We start from the raw sequence: 19,995 nt of genomic DNA, 5'->3' as shown, positions 1-19,995 counted from the left end.
TGCCTGTACCTGCAATGTCCCTCCTCTTGTTACAGGAGGAGACGCTGCACCGCTGATTACAGAACCACGGCTTATCGAGGTCTCTGGTTAGGGTCAGCACACATGGTGTAGTGGTTAGCATTTCTGCCTCCCAGCACAGAGGCTGTGGGTTCGGTTCCCACCTTGGCCCGATAATCTCCCTGGGTTTAAGCGGGAGAGTCTCCATTGCACAGCGCACCCTCTTGCCCCGTATTCCACAGTACAGCCTATGTGCCCCAGGCAGCAAGTGCAAAGAATCCTCTTAAGCACTGCGCGGAGGCCCGTTATTTCTCCATAACAGGAGATAGAACTGATAGTTAGCGCTGCGTCTGCCTTTTCAGAAGGCGAGCTAGTATAGCTGAGGCACAGTCAAAGCTACAGCAGACCTGCTGGACATAGAGCAGCGCGGTTCTGCTATCATTGCGCTATAACACAGATAATGGTTGGCATGACTGCCTTTCAGCGCTGACGTTGTGGGCTCAGATCCCACCGCGGCCCTTGCTGTGTGGAGTTTGTGTGTACTCCCTGTGCTTGCAGCACTGCCTTAGCTATATTAGCAGCTCTCATCTAAACTCAGGAGGAGATGGCTAGTCTATAGCATAGGGCGAATAGCCTTAACGTTATACCAATAGTAGCCTACGGCCACAACACTCTGAACACGCCCGATCTTGTCATGATCTCGGAAGCTAAGCAGGGTCAGGCCTGGTTAGTACTTGGATGGGAGACCGCCTGGGAATACCGGGAGCTGTAGGTCTAGAACAACATCAGTGCTCCCATGAACCCTCTCCGGTCTAGCAGGAGAGATGTTCAGTTAATGAGGGGTTTCGCATCAGGAGCCTTGAATGCTCCCACGTTTTCCTGGCACAAACCGGATTTACAACTACTCCGCTTTGTGCAGTTCTATTAACGGGGCTAGCAGCGCTGAATGGAGTGTAACACTTCGTACACTTCGTACACTCAGAGCGGTATATTCAGCGCCCCCTGCTTCCCTTCTAAGGACAGTAGTTATGGAACATACACCGGCTGGGGTGAATTTTGTCCTTGGGCTCCATTCATTTCATGGCTCTTAATTATTGCTCATGTTCTTCTTTAGAAATATTACTGTCACGCAAGTAGTATAGCTTAGTGCACTACCTGCAGCAGGGAGTGCTTTAGCGTGGGTCTCCTATGCCCTCCCCCTACCACGCTGGGAGTGCTTCAGCGCAAACGGTAGGGATGCCTGTCACTGGATGACAGGAGTATAGTGATGGCTGATTTGCTAGCAGAATGGGAACTAGCCCAATCCCCTTTTATTTTTGAACTATAACACCGCGTTTTGAGGTTCTGAGAGGGGCCAGTTATTCAGCTGGTGCACATCCCAGCTAGTAGCGCTGTGCTGGCGAGACACAGTCCCGCCAATGGCAGCGCCTGCTTTTACCCCCTGTCAGACTTCCCATTGGAACTGCCTCACCGCATCTATCACATGCCTAGCTTCATCTAAGTCTGAGCTACCTCATGGTATTCTAGCCACCTTGCCTAAATGTTTAGTATTAGCCACTGTTCTGGTGCTGCGGCCAGAACTTATGGTTATAGCATACCCTTCACTCAGGGTTAGCTCTTTTTTTTGCGTCCCTTCCCCAGGCTTATGCCTCACATTAGCTCGCCTTTCAGAGGGGCCGTACTCTTCCCATGCATATATGTGGAAACCCATATACTACATTATAGGCTGATCTTAAAACCTTTTTTCACCAGTTTTCTCTGCTTACCTTAGAGGGTATACATATGTGCTTCTATATAGATTTATATCTTCTGTGCTCCATTCGGTTGCACATACAAGAAGAAGTTAGTGATGCACGGCTAGTGCGGTGGCATTACTGCCTCACAGCATTGAGGTCGTCCTTTTGATTCCCACTTCAAAAACGGGTTCATCTGGAGATAAAATGGCTCACCTGATAAGGCGAGTACACCAGTAACAGAAGGGTCCCAGGTTCGAAAAACCAGTCGGGGACAACACGCTGCTAAAATATCCTGCCCCTACGCAGTAACAGAATGACGGCCACACGCGGCACATGAGCAGTCTCCCTGAGTGGAGGTAAGCCACGTGTGTGTATGTATGTGTATATGTATGTATGTGTGTATATATACATTTGTATGAGGTACGCGTATCCATATGTGGATATCGCTTCTTAGCCTTACCATAAGAGCAGAGGTAGGATCTGTTCTTATCAGTTTTATGTCTGATACCTAGCATATTGATAGACGGAGGCTGCGATTGGAGGCTGGGCTCTCCTGATGCGGTAGATGGTACAATAACTCCGCTTTACACTATCTCTCCCTGGGGATTGAGTTGTGTGTGTATATATTTATATATATTTATATATTTATGTATGTAGGTATGCCTATACTTCCACAATCATTAGGTTTACCTATAATTCCATGCATGCGAAAGCCGCCTGGGCTTACCAGAAGCTGTAGGCTATATTCATACATATTATATGGTGGCTCTATAAACTAGTCATGTGATGCGGCTTTCAAAGTGATAGTCTTAGGCATTGCTTCCAGTATGGACCCTATACATGTCCTGGGGCCTTCTTGTATGTCCACACATGTATATAAAGATACGTACTTACACCCTCCTGGGGTTGTAGTTCGGTTCCCGTCAGTCTATATCTACGGCGCCCCGTTCGGAGGACCTATTATTATTTACAATGGTGCACTTGGTAGCAAGCTTATTAGACACCCATTGTATGAATACTTGGGATGACAAATGCGTTCTATGTCTAAGTACAGGTACCCTTCTCAATATCAATTCTGGTACTCCATATTATTGTCGCATATCTCAAAAAAATTTAGTCTCTAAGGGGCCCTTGTGTACACTTCATATCATGAAGGCCTAGAGCCACCTGCCGATATAGGTAGTGTCATGCCTGGGTGGTGGTAGATTGGTGGGCATAATACGCACTTCACCATTATAAATATTTATGTAAGGGTACTTACACTAGCAGACCGTTTTAGGGGTATATGTATAATCTAACACGGCTATACAGATACACATCCCTAATGGAACAGGCTCAAGTATAGAGTCCTGTTCTACGACCTTCTTGTCTCCACTAACATTTTGCTAGTTTCCACAGTATTTTATACTGCACATCTCCAGATGGTTGTCCTTGCTGTAGAGCATTGGTCTTGGCCCACTGAAGCTGCTCTCTATTCCTAACGTGGCGGGTTGCTGTGTGATGGTAAAGGTCAGTGACATTCTACATAGCGTCCAGAGGGATTCTGGTTGCTCACAGGTAAGAGCATACCTCACTGATGCCTAGGAAGATGCTCAGATTTCATGCAACCTGACATAAATAGTGTTATTCTCCCTTACGCACCCTAGCTGCTGTCCTAGCAGCCATCCACTCTTTTAATCTGTTGGCTCTACACTTTAGAGTTTTCCTAGTGTGTGGGTGCATAGTTACAACATTGGATTAGTGACACTATCTACTAGTATCTGTTGGGGTTATGGACCGAAGCGCACCTATGGGCTAGTGCACGTCTTTACATAGACGTGTAACAGTCACTATGTTCCACGCAGGGGGCCTGGTTGGGTTTTCTGTTCATATTCCTTCATGGTTGTCCTAGTGCTCTAGCCTTGCTGACTGGATGCTTCCCTATATTGGTAGCTCTCCCTGGTTTACTGTTGCATTCGTGCTCTTTTACTGGTAGGGTTCGGGCCAGTAGTTGGTACTGACTAGGCACTTCCATCATGTTGGAAGTTGTTTTCTTTTTAGCGGCAGCGTTTCAGTTGCTGTTTTATCCCTGTTTTTCAGAATGGGATGTACTGCTGTCTGACCCTCTAAAGGGTCTTGTAGTCTCAATCCTCTCTATTTTGCCTAGGGCTCATGCCCAGTGAGATCTCCACTCTTTGGAAACTTCTATGGCCTAACCCTTCCGCGGGTTAACAACTTTGTTGTAGTTGGTCCTCAAGGATGGTTCAGGGCGACTGTTCGGTCTAGTCTTTTGACTCCCTGCATACTCTGTTAGGAGTCTGTGGACAAGTTTAGCTCTGTATATTGATATTGTTATTCTTCTGTATATACGATTATGTCCAGCTGTCTGCACCTGTTGCAGATTCCTGTTTAGCCTCTAGTACAGTTTCTCGAGTTTGTTCTCGTTTACGGCCCTTCTATGGATTCTTGTTGGGGCTCTCTGCTACCAACAGTCCGGTTTGGTCTATTTTCAGTTGAGATTACTGGTTCTGACGTTTCTCAAATATCTTTGTTCTCTCGCCAGCCGTTCTGTTCCTTTTGACTTAACCTGTACGTTATGGATGTATCTATGACTGTTTAGCGGGGAGTGGTGTTTGTCTCCTGTGCTCTACGACACTTAATCCTCAGCTTCCGCTGGGCCTATGGTTTTTGGCGGTCCCTGTTTTGGTTTGGCCGAGGGGTCAGCAAGTTCTCCGCGCTTCCCACCCAGGAGGTTTTCTTTGGGACGTCCCCACTGTCTAGAACTCCAGTGTCCCCTAGTGGATGAAGGAGAAAACAGGATTTTGGTACTTACCGATAAATCCCTTTCTCAGATTCCACAGGGGACACTGGACGCCCGCCCAGCGCTGCGTACCTTCTGTTTTGTTTGGTTCCTTCTATGGTTGTGTGACTGCATGGGTTTCCTGCAATGGGTTCCTTTGTTCTCCTTCAGTCGGTCTTGTTCCGTTCTGTGGTCTTCTCCTTTTCCTAATTTTTCTGTTGTCCTCCGTCTCCTCTCGGGCTCAGTTCTTAAACTGGGGCTGATGGGGCATAGAGGGGGAGGAGCCAGTCACACTTCTAGATTATTTAAAGTGCCAGGCTCTGCTCTACCACCGTCTATACCCCACTGTCTTGAACTCCAGTGTCCCCTGTGGAATCGGAGAAAGGGATTTATCGGTAAGTACCAAAATCCTGTTTTTATCAGTATGAAAGTTTTCCTAAGCCCCGAATCTTAAAACTCGGGCAAAAATGAAAATTCCCAAAGAGCCCCAATTTCTTCTTGAAACTTTAGGTACCTCTCACAAATGAATCCCCATGGCGAAAGAAGTTGATTCTGGTGCTTAACTTTGACCCAGGAGTCACTCACACTATTGCCCGTGAGACCTTAAAGCTTGGCCACAAATTTACATTTTTAAAGCGCCCCAAATTCTGCTTGAAACTTTAAGTACCTCTCCCAAATGAATCCCCATGGTGAAGGAATATGATTCTTTTATTAAAACTTGGAACATAAAAGATATGTATAAAATAAATACATAAATAAATAAGTAAAATAAATATATAATAACCAAATAAGCCATAGGTATACATAATATTCCATCATATTATGCCACCACCCACCAATAAACAAAACCAAACCTAACATACTACCTGACCCATACAAGGGAAAAGTAAACAAGGATTTAAACTTACACCACCTACTTTAAACATAGCTACCTACTTATCTAATACTACCCTCCACCATTACCCACCACCTTCAGGTAGATGTATGCAAAACCTCCATAAAAAAAAAAAACACAGGGGACACAAAAAACTACGATGAGTGTTAGAAGAAAAAGAAACCCAGCTGAACAAGGAAAGAACCTTCAACTACTCACTCAAGGGGTTTTCAACTGGCCCCACCAACGCGACCAGTTGACAGCATCCGGCCTTCCCTTGTCCAGATCCATCATCCTTTTCCTTTTGCAGAATCATACCCACCACCACATCACAGGGGAGGATTTTTCTTCGAATGGATAGCTGACACCGTGCATCCCATGTGAAATGTCTAACAGCTAAACAAAGAAAATTGTTGTTAAATTAAATCAACCGTACCTTCTGACTAGCCCATAAGCCCACTCAGGGTAACTAAGACCCAAAAGGCACGGAATACCAATGTCCCTCGATACCTCTTCATAAACTTTAACATTAAAGGGACACTCAAGTAGGAAGTGGTCCATCGTCTCCTCCACCCCTGGACATTCCTCCCATGGACAACCACGTTCACTGGCACTCCGCCACCTGAGGTTCCCTCCAACATAAAGCCTTCCATGAAAAGTGAGCTAGGCAATATCTTTGAACTTCGATGGTATCCTCTGTGAATTTAACAGAGCTAACCCAGCCGAAGCAACATTACCCGGGCAATCCCTCAGTGACAGCGGGACATGAAAGTGAGTCTGCAAAATTCTTTTCTCCAACTCCCTCCTGGAAAACTTTTTGACTTCACTTACTCCAACACCATATTGCTTTATCACCTTCAAGCTCTGGATGACGTAGATCGGGAGGTAACCATGCCGAATCCGAAAACTTCTCACTTGGCCTCAATCTATCCAAAACCTGAGGAAGGGGAACACCCATGGTCTGAATCCCTCTACCCACCGAGGAGGAGCATCGGAAAACATACTCCCAATGTTAAGCTTTAAAAAAGTTGTAACAAAAAAATCACTGGGTTTACCATACCTAAACCCCCATCTTTCCTCGGTCTTTCCTTCACTATATTGATCCTATTCTTCCACAACAACAGAAAGAATAAGGAATTCAATCTTGACCACATAGATTGGGGCAAAAAGCACACGTAACTGACATTCAAAAAAAATCGGAATCAGGTAAGTTTAGCACAAGTCAACCCTTTCCCTCAAATATAATTTCCATCTTTTCCAGCTCTCCACCTTCTTAGTAGCATCTTCCAGCTACTGATCCCAATTTAGGGAGGCATAGTCTCCATGATCGAATTTGATTCATAAAATTTTGATCTGATCGTTGACCTGAGGGAAGCTGTCCGGAAGGGAGAAAAGCTCACCTTCCTCCCCCATCCAGAAAACATCACACTTTTCCTGGTTCACTCTAGAGCATGAGGCCTCACAGTATTCGCAAATGAGATGTGCCATGTCACGGGCTTTCGCCTCTGAGGACAGAACCACCGTGACATCATCCGCGTAGGCCACCACCTTCAATGCAAAGAGACCAGGATTGGTTTTATCATTTATATGGGCTCATCTATTTTTTATCAAGTTTTATGTTTCCCTTTCAGCGCTGTCTGTTTCTTTGCATTGTAAGCCTATTAAACAGTACTTTTGCCAGAATCTTTCTGTCCGTATTAAGAAGGGGTATGGGGCGCTAATTCTCAATACGAGACAAATCCTTTCCTTTAGACAGTAAAATAAGTGCAGATAACCTCATGGAAGGAGGGAGAAGATTCCCTCATCCAGGCTCTCATTAAATACTTCCACTAGGCGAGGAATCAGGAGGTCGGCAAAAATCTTATAAAACTCAGATGTTAATCCATCCGGTCCTGGTGACTTTTTGGGGTTTAACCCCATTATCGCTTTCCTAACTTCCTCTGCAGTTATATCACTTGCTAAAGAGTCGAGCGGTACCCTGAGGACTCAGACCTTCGCTATGAGGCCACGAAAAAATTAGCAGATTCTCTTCTTAATCACCTCCCACCACTCTGACCTACTCCAGCCAGCCTCCAGAAGTGTCTCCTGAGATTGAAAGAAGACCCTGAAAGACTGCCTAACTATCTCTTCCTCCAGAAGCTTTGAGTTCAAATGCCATAGTCCCTGCCCTTTCTGAGGGGTTTCTGAAGCATTCAAAGTTACTGAGAGAAAATTGTGATCCGAAAACTCCACCGCCCTCACTCCAAGGGATGATTTTTTAGAAGTTTCCTTAACAAAAAACCTATCTATCCTAGACCTATGGCTACCACTGAAATAAGTGAAACCCGTGAGGTCTGGTGAGTGACGAATAAGCACATCCACCAAACCAGCCTGTCTAACCATACTAACTAAAAAATTGGAGTCATAGCCCAGAGGTCCCCTTGAGCCTCCCCTGTCTTTTGGCTTAACAATGGTATTAAAATCACCTCCAAAGATAACCTGCTGGGCTGTAAAAAGGAAAGGTTTTATCTCCATGAAGAGACATTTCCTGTCACCTGGTGTTTGCGGCCCATAAACATTAATCAACCTCAATCCTGTCCCTGCATGTTGACATCCAAAATAATAGATCTACCTGCTTGTAATTCAATAACCTTGTGCACAGTTACCATATCAGTAAAAAGAACTGCCACCCCACTGTATGGCTCGGCGGTAAGGGACCAGTAAGAAGGACCCCTCCTCCACTCCTGCTTCGCCTTGTGAAGAAGGTCCAACTTACCAATCCTGGTCTCTTGCAAAAATAAAAAATCAACATCAACCGTGTTAAAAAAAATCAAAGGCCATCATACGAGCACATTCGGACATCACGGAAGCCACATTAATCGTGGCGCATCGTATGGGATGAGGATCCATGTTTCTAGGTTATAGAAAAACAAGACCTTGCTTTTTACCCATCACACAACCACCAAACAAAAAACCTCAACTCTGCAAACCAGCCCCCTGCGGGCCAGCTACACCACCATTTGCTGCACCTCCCCCTTTCTCCCTAGCTCCCCGGGAGGACCCACCACCCCCCTCAGGAACTTACGGATCAGGGGCCTTGGTCACAAATTTTATTACCTGGCAGTGTACTCCACTGCCAGCACCACTTGGCCCGACCATAGACCCCTGAGATGACTCCACCACCGACTCCTCTACCACCTCAATCTGATTCTCCACTATTTCCTCCATCTCTACCACCACCTCCTCCCTTTCAGTCACAATGGGGTCCATCCCCTCCACTTCCTGCACTGAACCCTTTCTTTTCTTACCTACCCTTTATCGTCCCTTTGCCTCTCACTCCGTTTCAAAGCCCTCTTTGTCTTTCTCCTACTCTTTCTGGTGACCAGGAAAAATTCACCACCTTCCCTTATCACCTCCTCATCTGAGGAAAACACATCGAATTTGTCTGACAGTTTAACCGGCGACTCTTCCTGTATCCTTTTCTCCTTCCCTCCACCCTTAACCTCCTGGAAAACACCCTCTCCCCTCTATCCTCACTAACCACTTTATCCTTTTCCACCCCTACTTCCTCCCCCGCTACCTTTTCTACAACCTCCACAGGCATACCACCCCCTCCCTCCTGCCTTCCTTGCCCGGATGCCATATTATGATTTTCTTTTGGGCACCTACTGTACGGGTGCCCTTCTATACCACACAAATTGCACCTAACCGTACAACAGTCCTTGGATACATGACCCAACCCCCCGCACAGAGAACATTTTGTAACATTACATTCTGAACTCAAATGTCGAAAATCTCCACATTTGAAACGTCCTGGCTGCCCAGGATAGAAACACTGCACTCTCTCCCTTCCTATATAGGCAGCCGATGGGCACGTGCACAAACCCTTTTTCAGTGAATCTTAAACTAATCCATACCTCCCACGCCCCACCCCACACCCCCAAAGTATGACCCTCCTTCATCACTCCAGTCTCAATGTCACAAAACCTCTTTAACCAGAACATAATATCCTCAGGGGGTAGTGACTCGTTTCTTATTAGAATAGTAGCCTTGACGCGATCCTGCCTGCTGACAAGATTTGTAACATATTTATCATATGGCTCCTTTCCTCTGCATGCCTCCCACTTCACCCAGAACACCTGCAGACCCTGGTACGACACGAAGCTTAAATCATACTCAATACTCCAGGGTCCGCACTGGGCGAATACAGGCGTACAGATCCGAGGCACAAAATCAAAGTTCAAAAATCATCGTAAGAAAAACATCTTTTCCAGGAGCGTCACCCGGAGCTATCCATTTAAATTGAATTAGGTTTCGCCTCTTTCCAATACCCCCTGGGGCAGAAGTAATCGACTGAGCACTGCTTGTTTTTTGCCTGGAGGCCACACTCGCATAAGACATTGTGCCAGAAGTAGATTTAGCTTGCCTCTCCATTTCTCAGGACCAAGTTTTTTTTCGATCAGTGCTGCCGCAGCACCAGCCCTTTCTGGGACTAGCATTTTGTCCCCGTAGATTATTTCAATGACATTCTTTTGCAACAAAGATAATTCCGATCTGTCCAGTACAGGCATCCCCTGCGCCAGACGACCACCAGACTCTGATGACACACCCAGCATTTCATTGGGAACAGACCCCGGAGTCCCACAGGATCCACCCTCCATGCCTAATTCCACTGCCTCCGCCATCTGAATCAATTCCGTGTCCATGGCTTCGGACCGCCCTACGGAGATGGCTCTGCATTCAGGTACCGGGGAGAACGAAACACATTGGGTATCCCCTATCTCAATCCCCCCAGTCCCATTAGCATCATCACTCACCCCAGGCTTGGGTACCACCTTGCGCCCTACGACCATCCGCCAACCGAACCTCTGTCCGTCCTGCAATAGACACCGTATCTGCTCCGTCCGTCTCCATGCTCAGGGACTCCTCCAGCCGCACAGGATTAATCTCCATACTATCATCCACCGCTTCCACTTTACTACACCTCTTCATTTATTTCAAGAAATCCAAATGATCTTTTGCGCTTTCCAACAGAACTGTCAAAGCCGCAATATCGTCTCTATAGCCTTGACGTTCCCAGTTGAAACTTGAATTTCTTTTCTTCTTTTTCTCATTTATTTTGGTATTTTCCAAATTTCCTTCTGCAGCTGCTCAAAGGAAAATGCTGCAAATATATCCTCTGCACTTTCCTCCTCCTCCGATAATACTTCAACTTTTTCATATTTCACAGAACTCCCCTCTTCACTACCAGTGGGGGCCATCATATCCCCCTGAGTTACTTCACTCATGGGACCCACCGCTAGCAGTTTGGGGAGCTCTGCAGGACCAGTAGACTCTGTCTGTAAACCAGTACCAATAGACATCTCCGCTTCACAACTAGCGGGGGCCTCCATACCCCCCCGAGTTGCCTCACTCGGGGGTCCCGCCACAAGTGGTTTGGAGAGTCTCACTGAGCACCATATCCCATCAATCACAGGACCGTTTCCAGCCGCTGCATCCTCTGCTTTACTGCCAGTGAGGGCCGCCATAACCCCCCGAGTTGCCTCACACAGGGGTCCCACCGCTGGCAGTTTGGAGGACAGCACGCTACCTTCGACCATCTCCATAGCCGCCGGAGATGCCGCGACTTCCAAGCCCCGCGGCTCCCGCATAGCAACAGCCACCGGGTCTACTGCCGCCTGCTCCAGGTTCCCCACTCTCCTCGCCGGCAGACCCGATGTCCCCAGCGAGTCCTCCGAAAGTCCAGGGGGTGCCGGAGCCTTTGCCACGATGGTCTCTGGTCCTCGCGGCTCCTGTGGAACAAACGCTGCTGGGTCCGCTGCATCCCGCGCCGGGTCCCCCGCTCTCCTCTCCATCCGACCAGGCTCAGTAGATGTCCCCGAGATAGGCGAGCCCACCAAAACTCCCGGGGCTGCCGCGATCACGGGACCCGCCGGCGGGTGTAGTTCCGTCACTACAGCCGCATCTCCTGCCGTTCCCCCGGGCTGGCCAGCCACCAAAGAAACCCGGGGTCTGCCTCTTCGGGTCATGGCACTGCTCCTGTGCCACAAGAATGGTGCTTAAAAAACAGCAGACTTAAGCACCAGAACAGCAACCCCAGGAGGAAGCATCCTGCCTGGGGAAGCCTGCAGGGGAAGCCCTCTCTCTGTTGCCACGTCAGCACAGGCACAGCTCAGCAGCTCACAACCTCCTCCTAGGACACTCCTCTCCCAAATGAATCTGCATGGCGAATTAAGTTGATTCTGTTGCTTAATTTTGACCCAGGGGTCACCCAGACTAATACCCGTATGAAAATTTCTCTAAGCCGCGGACCTTAAAACTCGGTGCCCTAAATTCTGCTTGAAATTTAGGTACCTCTCCCAAATGAATCCCCATGGAGAAATAAGTTGATTCTGGTACTTAGGGCCTGATTCAGACCCGCTCGCAAACGCTGTGCGCTCGCAATCGGGTCGATGGTGGCACAGTGCGCACGCGAAGCGTGAGAGCTCTGGGGCGAGCGCAAATAGCACTCGCTCCGGGACTCACTACAAAAGGGCGGCTGTCGATGTTGATCGACAGCTCACTCCATTTTGTAGGCGTGGCAGGGGGGTGGCTTCACAAACTGAGGCGTTCCCATGCGAACGCCTGCCGTTTGTGGGCGTCCCTACTGACATCACTACGACCCTTCACCGTACAGTGCTGAGAAGGAGAAAGCAACAGCTCAGAAAATTCTGAAAGCCTGTTAAACAGTACCTTTGCCAAAATCTTCCTGTCTGTATTGAGAAGGGCTATGGGGCGCCAGTTCTCAATAAGAGACGAGTCCTTCCCCTTGGACAGTAAAATAAGCGCAGATAACCTCATGGAAGGAGGGAGGACTCCCTCATCCAGGCTCTCATTAAAGACTTCCACTAGGCGGGGAATCAGGTCGTCAGCAAAGATCTCATAAAATTCAGATGTTAATCCATCTGGTCCTGGTGATTTTTGGGGATTTAACCCCATTATCGCTTTCCTAACTTCCTCTGCGGTTATATCACTCGCCAAAGAGTCGAGAGGCACCTTGAGAACTCAGACCAGGGGTTCCCCAAGGAAATTCCTCCATCCTCTCCCTGATAAGTGACTGCTCAGACAGAAGATCAGAATAGTAGGACACAATAACATCCAGAATGTCCTCCTTGTCAGTACGAAGGACACCCTGACCGTCTACCAGTCCCCTGACTCGTTTGGCATCGACTGTCCTACAACTCTGGTAGGGATCAGGCGAGTGGTACATACCATAATCCCTCTCCAGAACCAAGGATGCCAGCCGGTTATATTGGAATTCTTTCATCTGAGCCTTCACTCGAGAGATTTCCCCATCATCTCTCTCCTCAGAGATCAAGAAATCCAATTTCCTTCTCAGGTTCCGGTAGGTATTTTGCTTTATCAAGTTTTTCTTGGCTATGAGACCACGAAAAAATTAACAAATTCTCTTTTTTTAATCACCTCCCACCACTCAGACCTACTCCAACCAGCCACCAGAAGTGTCTCCTGAGATTGAAAGAAGACCCTGAAAGACTGCCTAACTCTCTCTTCTTCCAGAAGTTCTGAGTTCAAACGCCACAGGTCCCGCCCTTTCTGAGGGGTTTCTGAGGCATTCAAAGTTACCGAGAGAAAACCGTGATCAGAAAACTCCACTAACCTCACCCCAAGGGATGAAGTCTTGGAGGTATCCTTAACAAAAAACCTATCTATCCTAGACCTATGGCTACCACTGAAATAAGTGAAACCCGTGAGGTCTGGGGAGTGACGAATATGCACATCCACTAAACCAGCCTGTCTAACCATATTAACTAAAAAATTGGAGTCATCACCTGGTGTTTGAGGACCATAAACATTAATCAATCTCACATCTTGTCCCTTCATGTTGACATCCAAAATCATACATTACCTGCTTGTAGTTCAATAACCTTGCGCACAGATACCGCCCCAGTAAAAAGAAGTGCCACCCCACCGTATGGCTCGGCCGCAAGAGACCAGTAAGAGGGATCCCTCCTCCACTCCTGCTTCGCCTTATGGAGGATATCCAACTTACCAATCCTGGTCTCATGTAAAAATAAAAAAACATCAACCGTGTTAAAAAAATCAGAGGCCATCCTACGAGCACATTCGGACATTACAGAAGCCACATTAATTGTGGCGCATCGCATGGGATGTAGATCCATGTTTCTAGGTTTTAGAAAAACAAGACCTTGCTTTTACAGAACCATCACCAAACTCAACTCTGCACACTAGCCCCCATTGGGGCCAGCCTCACTACAAATTGTGGCATCCCCCCCTTTTTCCCTACCTCCCCGAGAGGACACACCGCCCCCCTCAGGGATTCCAGGGTCAGGGGCCTTAGCCACAAATTTAATTACCTGGCAGTATGCTCCACTGCCAGAACCACTTGGCCCAACCACTGAATCCTGGGATTATTCTATCTCTGATCCCTCCACCATCTCAGGCTTTACCACTTCCGTCTCTACCATTTCAGCCACCACCTCCTCCCCTCCTTTCTCCAGGACCAAGACTGTCCCTTTTGCCACGGTCCCACTACCAACACCCACCTCTACATCCAGGACTGACTTTCCTTTTTTTCTCAAACCCTTTTTCCGACATTCTCAACCGAATCCCTACCTCCCACGCCCCTCCCCATACCCCCAACACATGACCGGCCTTCATTGCCCCCGACTCCACATCACAAAACCTCCTCAGCCAGCACATAATGTCCTCCTGGGGCAATGATTAGTTCCTGACCAAGATGGTGGCCTTAACACGGTCCTGCCTAGTCACCAAATTTATTACATATTTATTAAAGGGATCCCTGCTTCTGCACGCCTGCAACTTCACCCAGAACGCCTGCAGACCCTGGTACGACAGAAAACTCAAATCATATTCCAGGGTCCGCACTGGGTAAATGCAGGCGTACAGATCCGATGCACAAAAACCCAGACTAAAGACCATGTTCAGGAACGCCTCTTTCCCCGGAGCTTCCCCAGGAGCAATCCATTTGAACTGAATTAAGTTACGTCTTTTCCCCACACTCCCAGGCGTGGGTGCAGTCACGTTATTTGTTTCTGCCTGGATACCACATTTGCATAAGACCGAGCACCCGGGACCAATTTGGCCTGTCTCTCCCTTCTCAGGACCAAGTCCTTCTCAATTGCAGCCGCCACACTTGCCCTCTCGGGGAACAGCATCCTGTCCCCGTATATTGTCTCAATAACATTTCTCTGTTCACTTGAAAGAGACTATTTATTCAAAACCAGCATCCCCTGTGCTGTCACACTCAAGGGGACTGCACGATTGATAGATTCTGACAACGCTCCTGGCATTTCCTTAGGGACCGCTTTTTGGGGTCTACCCTCCATGCCAGCCTCCACCATCACTGCCACCTGCACCAATTCAGAATCTGGCCTCCGATCGCCCTAAGCCTCAGCAATCTTCTTTTGCCACCATCCTCCCCTTCAGGTATAAATGCTCCGCCAGCAGGAACCAAGGGAATCAGAGCAACTTGGGTGCCCCCATCCCTGATCCCCCCCAGTCCCTTTTGCATCATCGCTTACCTTAGGGTCCGGATTGTTCTGTGCCCTCCGACCAGCGTCCTCTGCCACCTCCATAACCATAGACGATGGGACCTCCTCCTGCTCCGATTTAACCCCTTCCAAATCACTCATGGAAGTGGACTCTGTTTTTATTCATTTTTTTTAGAAATTCCAGCCGATCCTTAGCATTATCCAACGACACAGCTAGCTCCGCAATTTCTTCTCTGAGAGACTGCCTCTCCCAGGTTGCCGCAAGATTCTTCCTTTTTCTTTTATCACACAGCTTACTGGCCAGCTTTTTTATTTCTTTCTGCAGCTGGTCAATACTTAAAGCTGCATATATGTCGTCGTCCTCCTCTGCCCCAGATTCCAGGTCCTCTTCCTCCATCTTCTCCCCTTTTGCTGTACTCCCCGCTCCACTGCTAGTGGGGGCCGCCATATCCCCCTGAGTTGCCTCACCCAGGGGTCCCACCACCAACAGTTTGGGGAGCACTGCTGGGCTAGGGGTCACCAGATCCACACTGCTAGTTCCAGCCGTCACCTCCATCTCACCCTCTGCATCACTACCAGCGGGGGCCACCATATCCCCCCGAGTTGCCTCACTCGAGGGTCCCACCGCTGGCAGTTTGGATGGTGACTCTCCGTCCACAGCCGCTGGGACTTCCACTGCCGCTGGACCTGCTCCTGCCTCCACCGGACCCCCCCCGCTCTCCAAACCGAAAGTCCATGGGGGTCCAGGACTCCGTCTCCCGTGTTCCGCCCGCTGCCGGATCTGCTGGTACACACTCCGGACTCGCCGCATCCAAGCCAAGCGCCCCCGACCTCATACCAGGTAAGCCCGCCGAAAGGGCAGGGGGGCCCGGAGCTCCAGCTGCGATCACTCCTCGCGGCCTCCGCAAACCAGCAGGCGGGTCCTCTGCCTCACGCATCGGGACACTCGATCCTCCTTCCAGCAGGTCAGACACCAGTGAGCCCGCCGGCGGCTGTAACACCGTCACAGAGCCCCCTGGTCCCCGTCGATCCTCCGGGCTGGCCATCTGCCAGAGAAGCCCGGGGTCTGCCTCCCCTGGTCATGGCACCAGTATGGTGCTGAAAAGACAGCAACAAAGTTCAGCACCAGAACAGCGATTTCTTCCCCAGGAGGAAGCACCCTGCAGGGGAAGCTCTGTTGCCACGTCAGCACAGCTCAGCAGCTCACAACCTTCTACGACACTGCTCTCCCATATTAATCCCCATGGCGAAAGAAGTTGATTCTTAATTTTGACCCGGCAGCCACCCAGACTATTGCCCGTAAGAAAATTTCCCGAAGCCGCGGACCCTAAATCTTGACCAAAAACGAAAATTTTTAAAGCGCCCCAAATTCTGCTTGAAACCTTAGGTACCTCTCCCAAATAAATCCCCATGGCGAAATAATATGCTTCTTTTATTAAGACTTGCAACATAAAAGATATAAATACATAAATAAATAAAATAAAATAAATACATAACAAGCAAATGAACTATAGGTATACATAATATTCAGTCATATTATGCCACCACCCACTATAAAACCAATCCAAACACAATACTCTCTAACCCATACCAGAGAAAAGTAAGCAAGGATTTAGGAAACACCCTTACCAATATTAAAACACAAACCTACCTACCTAATACCCACTACCAAAACCCACCACCTTCAGGTAGATGTATGCAAAACCTCATCAAAAAAAAACTGGGGAAAAAAAAACCTATGGGGAGTGTAAGGACAGGAAATGAAACCCAGCTAAACAAGAACAGACTGTTAGCCACCCACTCAAGGGGGTTTCAACTCGCCCCACCACTGCGACCACCTGACAGCATCCAGTCTCCCCTTATCCAGATCCATCATCTTTTTCATCTCTTGCAGAATCATACCCACCACCACATCACAGGGGAGGATCTTTCTACAAATGGATACCTGACACCGTGCATTCCATGTGTGATGCCTGACAGCTAAACTAACTAAAAAAATTAAATCCACCGTATCTTCTGACTGCCCCATAAGCCCACTCAGGGTAATTGAGACCCGAATGGCACGGAATACGCCCTCGAAACCTCTTCATAAACCTTTACATTAAAAGGACACTCAAGCAGGAAGTGGTCCATCGTCTTCTCCACCCCTGGACATTCCTCCCGTGGACAACCACGTTCACTGTCACTCTGCCACCTGAGGTTCCCTCCAACATAAAGCCTTCCATGAAAAGTGAGCCAGGCAATATCTTTGAACTTTGGCGGTATCCTTTGTGAATTTAACAAAGCTAACCCAGCCGAAGCGACATTACCCGGGCAGTCCCTCAGTGACAGCGGAACATGAAAGTGGGTCTTCAAAATTCTTTTCTCCCAACTCCCTCCTAGAAAAGTTTTTGACTTCACTCACTCCCACACCATATGGCTTTATCACTTTCAAGCTCTGGATGACGTAGAACGTAGATGCCGAATCCGAAAACTTCTCACTTGGCCTCCATCTATCCAAAACCTGAGGAAGGGTAGCTCTGGTAGGGATCTGGCGAGTGGTACATACCATAATCCCTCTCCAGAACCAAGGATGCTAGTCGGTTGGAATTCCTTCATCTGTGCCTTCACTCGATAGATTTCCCCATCATCTCTCTCCTCAGAGATCAGGAAATTCAATTTCCTTCTCAGATTATGGTAGGTATTTTGCTTTATTAAGTTTTTCTTAGCTATAAGACCACGGAAAAATTAGCAGATTCTCTTTTTAATCACCTTCCACCACTCTGATCTACTCCAACCAGCCTCCAGAAGTGTCTCCTGAGATTGAAAGAAGACCCTGAAAGACTGCCTAACTCTCTCTTCCTCCAGAAGCTCTGAGTTCAAACGCCATAGGCCCCGCCCTTTCTGAGGGGTTTCTGAAGCATTCAAAGTTACTGAGAGAAAACCGTGATCCGAAAACTCCACCAACCTCACCCCAAGTGACGAAGTTTTAGAAGTTTCCTTGACAAAAAACCTATCTATCCTAGACCTATGGCTACCACTGAAATAAGTGAAACCCGTGAGGTCTGGGGAGTGACAAATATGCACATCCACCAAACCAGCCTGTCTAATCATACTAACTAAACAATTGGAGTCATAGCCCAGAGGTCTCGTTGAGCCTCCCCTGTCTTTTGGCCTAACAATGGTATTAAAATCCCATCCAAAGATAACCTGCTGGGCTGTAAAAAGAAAAGGTTTTATCTCCATGAAAAGACATTTCCTATCACCCGGTGTTTGCGGCCCATAAACATTAATCAACCTCACATCCTGTCCCTGCATGTTAACATCCAAAAACATTTACCTGCTTGTAATTCAATAACCTTGTGCACAGTTACCATATCAGTAAAAAGAACTGCCACCCCACCGTATGGCTCGGCCGTAAGGGACCAGTAAGAAGGACCCCTCCTCCACTCCTGCTTCGCTTTGTGAAGGAGGTCGAACTTACCAATCCTAGTCTCTTGCAAAAATAAAAAATCAACATCAACCATGTTAAAAAAAATCAAAGGCCATCATACGAGCACATTTGGACATTACGGAAGCCACATTAATCGTGGCACATCGTATGGGATGAGGATCCATGTTTCTAGGTTATAGAAAAACAAGACCTTGCTTACTTTTACCCATCACACAACCACCACCAAACAAAAAACCTCAACTCTGCAAACCAGCCCCTGCAGGCCAGCCACTCCACCACTTGCGGCACCCCCCCTTTCTCCCTACCTCCCCGGGAGGACCCACCACCCCCCTCTGGGATTTTAGGATCAGGGGCCTTGGCCACAAATTTTATTACCTGGCAGTGTGCTCCACTGTCAGCACCACTTGGCCCCACCATGGACCCCTGAGATGACTCTACTACCGATTCCTCCACAACCTCAATCTGAGTCTCCGCCAACTCCTCCATCTCTACCACCTCCTCACTTTCAATCTCAATGGGTCCCTCCCCTGCAATTCCTGCACCGAACCCTTTTCTTACCTACCCCTTTATCATCCCTTTGCCTCTCACATCATTTCAAAGCCCTCTTTGCATTTCTTTTGCTCTTTCCGGTGACCAGGAAAAAATTCACCACCCTCCCTTATCACCTCCCCATCCTCATCCGAGGAAAACACATCAAAATTTATTTGACAGTATAACTGGCAACTCCTCACATATCCTTTTCTCCTTCCCTCCTCCCTTAACCTCCATCCTCTCTCCTCTACCTTCATTACCTACTGTACTGGTTCCCTTCTATACCGCACAAATTGAACCTAGCCGTACAACAGTCCTTGAACACATGACCTAACCCCCCGCACAGAGAACATTTTGTGACATTACATTCTGAACTTAAGTGACGAAAATCTCCACATTTGAAACACCTCCTCGGGTGCCCAGGATAGAAACACTGCACTCCATCTCGTCCAATATAGGCAGCCGAGGGCACATGCAAAAAACCCTTTTCAGTAAATTTAAATCTAATCCACGCCTCCCATGCCCCACCCCACACCCCCAATGTATGACCAGCCTTCATTAGACCAGTTTCCACATTGCAGAATCTTTTTAACCAAAAGATTCGTTCCGAACCAGTACTGTGGCTTTCACCCGGTCCTGTCTTGTGACAAGGTTTACAACATATTTATTGAATGGATCCTTTCCCCTGCAAGCCTGCCATTTACCCCAAATCACCTGCAAACCCTGATACGAGAGGACACTCAAATCGTATTCCAGGGTCCGCAGCGGGTGGATGCAGGCGTATAGGTCAGCAGCACCAAACCCCAAACTGAAAATCATTTTAAGAAATACCTCTTTACCAGGTGCTTCTCCACCCACCAACCATTTGAACTGTATTAGGTTCCTTCTTTTACCCAGTCCACCTGAAGCCGTCACAGTTGGCTGGACATTATTCAACACTTGCTTAGAAACAATGCTTGCATAAGTTATTGGTCCCGTCTTTGTCCTTTCTTTCCTTTGCACCATATCCTTTTCTATTACTTTTGCCGCAGCACTTGCCCTCTCCGGGACCAACATCTTATCACAATAGATTGTCTCTATAATCCTCCTTTGTTCAATGGACAAATCATCTTTATTTAACACAGGCATCCTCT

The 19,995-nt window shown here is 48.0% G+C and overlaps 1 pseudogene; it reads left to right on the top strand.

The window, feature by feature from the left end:
* The first annotated feature begins 652 nt into the window (after positions 1 to 652).
* On the top strand, positions 653 to 772 carry LOC148474354 (5S ribosomal RNA; annotated as a pseudogene).
* The last annotated feature ends 19,223 nt before the right edge of the window (positions 773 to 19,995 follow it).

The sequence above is a fragment of the Taudactylus pleione genome, unplaced genomic scaffold, assembly GCF_031769625.1.
Source record: "Taudactylus pleione unplaced genomic scaffold, aTauple2 ptg000848l, whole genome shotgun sequence".
NCBI lineage: Eukaryota > Metazoa > Chordata > Amphibia > Anura > Myobatrachidae > Taudactylus > Taudactylus pleione.
Note: the sequence above shows the minus strand (reverse complement) of the source record. Positions and strands in the feature narration are given on the sequence as shown.